Source organism: Saccopteryx bilineata, chromosome 2, assembly GCF_036850765.1.
Source record: "Saccopteryx bilineata isolate mSacBil1 chromosome 2, mSacBil1_pri_phased_curated, whole genome shotgun sequence".
NCBI classification, from domain to species: Eukaryota; Metazoa; Chordata; class Mammalia; order Chiroptera; family Emballonuridae; genus Saccopteryx; species Saccopteryx bilineata.
The window spans coordinates 45036510-45041254 of NC_089491.1; positions in this window are offsets into that span (position 1 = coordinate 45036510).

Consider the following 4745-nt stretch of genomic DNA (forward strand, 5'->3'; position numbering starts at 1 on the left):
TGGCTAGTGTCCTCTGGTCAAGGCACATATGAGAAAGCAATCAATGAACAACTAAGATGCCACAACTATGAGTTGATCCTTCCCATCTCTCTCCCTTCCTGTCTGTCTGTCCTTGTCTGTCTGTCTGTCTCTCTTGCAAAAACAAAAAAAAGAAAAAGTATAATAATTGAAATGCAAAATTCAAGACAGGGGATGAACAGCATCTTTGAACAAGAAGAAGAAAAACTCAATAAACTTAAAGATAAATTATTAAGATTATTCAGTTTGTGAAAAAAAATGAAGAAAAGTAAACAGGTCCTAAGAGACCTGAAGGGCATCTTTAAGCAGAGCAACATACATATAATGGTAGTTCCAAAAGGAGAGAAGGAAGGGGCAGAAAGAATATTTGAAGAAATAATGGCCAAAACCTTCTCATATTTGATGATAAACAGTAATGTACATATACAAAAAACTCAATGAATTCTAGGTTGGGTAAACTCAAACTCTAGATCCACATTTAGACATTTAGACAAATTCTAATCCAAATTATGAAATACAAAAAAGAAAATATTGAAACCAATGAGAGAGAGAGAAAAAAAAACATGCATTATCAACAAATGATCCTCAATAACATGAATGGCTCATCAGAAACTACAAAGGCCAGGACACAACTCAATAAAAATTCTATATCTGACAAAACAATCCTTCAAAAAATGGAGCTATCAGAACATCCTTGGATAAACCAATCTGAACAAAAAAGTTTGTTGCTAGTACATGTTCCCTACAAGAAATACTAAAAGGGTTATTCGGGTAAAATGAAAGAGCAACGCAGAGTTTTGTGAGTCAACATAAAGAGACAAAGAGCGCTGGTCTCCTTTAAGAATGTATATTTTAACAAATATATTCTTGAGTTCTAAATAACCATCTTGTAAAAATATTAATTTATGATTCTTATTTATGTTTCTGCTATTATTTAATTCTTGGGACTTTCCCAAGTAGTTGAAGTTGCTGTAGCCATAGCCCATAAGTTGAAGAGATTTATTCTACGTCACAGTCCCCATAACGCTTGGCACATTTAGTATACCCCTAGGTCTTTGTGGGTAAGTTCTAAACAGTTCTTAGTTAGTTGCTTAAAGCATCCTCTTTGCCAAACACCTGGAAGTCTTTTTCACAAAGATAGAAATAATGAAATAAAGAACATAGAGGGGGAGTTGGTTTGGAACACGTGCAGTGTGAAGGATCACACACATGTCACTATAATGTTGCAACATTTTTTATGATGCTTAAATTATCATATGAAAATTGAGATTTTATATTTATTAAATAATAGTTTAGAATAAGTAAATTTCTAGAGAATCAATCTCTGAGGGAAGTCAATAGTCTACCGCCATCCCAGCTTCTAAGTATTATCACTATTACTTTTTAAAATTTAAAAAGAAGTGGGAGGGTGCGGTGATGGTTGTGGTTAACTGGAAACAATTTTGCTTTCTTGGTCACATTAAATGATGTTCTTGTACCTATTTATTGTTATTAATATATATCTTTTTCAATTTTCTAATAAAAAACTGCTTTGTGGTTAAGTCTTTATTTCTCTAAATCACAAAGCTGAATGTTTCTGGAATAGATGCAGCAGTATAGTTTCATCATTTAATATATTTGGCATATTTTAAATACTATATAATAAATTCAAAATTATTATGATGAGCTGTATGTAGTGAGGGATAGAAAACAATATCCAAGATAAGTTCTTTCCTCAAGGCACTTGTCTAATTTGAGAAAAATCTATCACATACACATGCAAATATCTAAAAGACATACACATCCTTTGAAGAAGAGGTTGTTATAGCTTTAAGAGTGGAGGTGGCTTTGGAAAAGGGTTTGGCCTCAGATAGTCCTTGAAGGACTGGTAGGATGTAGGAGAGCACAGAAAAAAGGAAAAAAAACTTCAGGCAAGAGTAAATTTTTCCACACTGTGATTTACTTTTAACATTTTACATTTGCTGAAAGTTTCCTTATACATCAGGTCCTCCCCACAATCCTGTGAGGTGATTAGAGCATGTATTAATATTCCCACCTATAGACAGGAAATTTGTAGCCAGCTGCCTGTATTTTTAATGGCCTGCAATATGAAAATGTTTGTTACAATATTTTAAATAATATTTTAGCCTGACCAGGTGGTGGTGCAGTGGATGGAACGTTGGACTGGGATGCGGAGGACCCAGGTTCAAGACCCCAAGGTTGCCAGCTTGAGCACAGGCTCATCTGGTTTGAGCAGAGCTCACCAGCTTGGACCCAAGGTTGCTGGCTTGAGCAAGGGGTTATTCGATCTGCTGAAGGCCCGCGGTCAAGGCACATATGAGAAAGCAATCAATGAACAACTAAGGTGTCACAATGAAAAACTGATGATTGATGCTTCTCATCTCTCTCCATTCCTGTCTGTTTATCCCTGTCTGTCCCTCTCTCTGACTCTCTCTCTGTCTCTGTAAAAAAAAAAAAGAAAACCTATATTAGGTCATAAAAGAACCTATATGATATCTTTGCTTTTTCCATTAGTTTGTTATTAAATACAAGTTAAATCCTGCAAAGCTTAGTGACGTCACGGAAATGGCGCCGTGAGCAGCGCGTCCGACAGATCTCCCCAAAATCACAACAAATTTATCAACTAGAAACAGAAAAATTTATCCTCGGAGCATTCCGGAGTTCCACACAAACTGAAAGCGAAAGGACTGTTATCACTTGAATCTGAGAGACGAGGGTGTGGAGGAAGCTACCGCAGGGACCTTCATTCAAGCTGCGGAGGGAGTGCGCCTGTGGTGAGTCAGCCCACACTCGGGAGCGGCGAGCAGCCGGTCCGGTTGCAGAGCGAGCACCGCCCGCCCACACTCGGGAGCCGCGAGCAGCCGCTGGCGCGCACCCGGTCTGGTTGCAGAGCGAGCACCGCCCACACTCGGGAGCTGCGAGCAGCCGCCGGCGCACGCACGGTCCGGTTGCAGAGCGAGCACCGCTAACGTTCCCAGCGGCCCGCGCACTGCGAGTGAGAGTCTCCGGCCACCGGTGCCCGGAGCACCCCATTCACGCGCCCAGAGCGCCCTACTGGCCCGCACACCCAGGGTGCCCCATTATCCTGCGCCCGGTGCGCCCCAGCCGCCAGCAGCGGGGCGAGCGGGAGAGGTGCCAGGGCGGTCTTCCCTACTTGGGAGATTCTCTCCGTGGGCGGGACACCTCACCCAGCCATTCAAGCTAGCAATCAAGCATTGGGGGAGGGGCACGCAGACAGCCTGAAATACCTTCGGGAGCACAGCTGCGGACCCAATCACTGAAATTAGCTTAACCCATGAAATCTGCGCACCCACGGGTTCTAATTGATAAGATCTCTCTCAGTTCAGCGATCCAAGACAAGAGGCGTGATATTTTTTAGTGCCTCTCGCTAAAGGGGCGGGGGCAACTTCTGATTGATAGAGCCTCCATATTCAGGGATAAACGCTAACAAGAGGGACTTGGCAGATAATAAGATCTATACTACACTAATCGCAAGCAGAGACTAGTGCCTCTTCTTCCCAGCCAAAACAGGCTACAAAGTGTGGAAAGCCTGGGTTGAGTGGTCCAACTGAATGCTAGGCGATGAACAGTCACCTTGACAACAATGGACTCCCACTCCCGCCTGACTACACTGGAGGCTCTGACTGCCAGAGCCTTTCCCAAAGCCTTGTGCTGAGTGGGGATAGAGTGGGGATTTCCCAGCTCTTTGAGCCTCTTACTCCCCGGGCAGAAGCAGTTGCAGCCTTATAGCTGGATCACCAGGCTGCTAATTCAGGAAGGGGGGACTAGGAGAGAGACTCCAGGAAAGCAAACTCTCTCATCGTTGGACCCTGCAAACGCCAACAAGCCTTGACTACCAGCAAGACTAAAGCCAATTATATGACATTGCCATAGAATCCCATCAACTGCAAATCCCTACCTAAGTGTGACACAGGGGCAGAGCCTGGGGTACAGAGTCACCAACCAGGAAGAGGGAGAGAAAAGAAAAAGGAAGAAGTTAACCTCTCAAAATCAAGAAAAATCCAGACTTTACAACTTGTTCCACTAATTTTTTTGTTGTTGTTGTTTGTTTCTTCTATCCTATTGCCTTTATTATTATTATTTCTATTTCCTCCACCTCGGTCCTTCTATTCTCTGCCCATCTTATGCTTCCCTTTTCTTGAACTACACTACCCATGAGTGTTACATTTTATTTCGCTTCTTCATCCTCACTCTCCTTTAAGGTTATACTCCAAAACACTTAACTCTCACTCTCTCCTCTTTTGTTTTTTTTTGTTTGGCTTTATTTTGTTTTTTTCTCTTCCTTTTTTTTTCTTACTTCATTTCTCTCTTTTTCTTATTTTTTCCTTTCTATTTGTTTTTTCTTTTCTCGTTTTACTTTCCTCCCATTTAATCCTCAATCACGAACAAATTAGTTAATTTGGGACTCAAGGTTTTTTTTTGGCTTTATTTTTCTTTTTCACTTTTGTTTTTGTTTTTTTCTTGTTCGTTTATTTTTGTGGCATTTTGGGTACTTTTTACGTTGCTTTTTAACTCACTAGCATTCCTCCCAACCCAAGGTCTCCATTGTATTTAGTCTTCGGTCCACTTAATACAACAGATTTTTACTTATTATTTTTATTTTTTTCTTCTTTATTATTCTTTTTTTTCCTCCTTTTTTCTGGTTCCCTCTTATCCCTCTCATTATATCTCTTAGTCGACCATCACTTACAAGCCAATCATCTTAT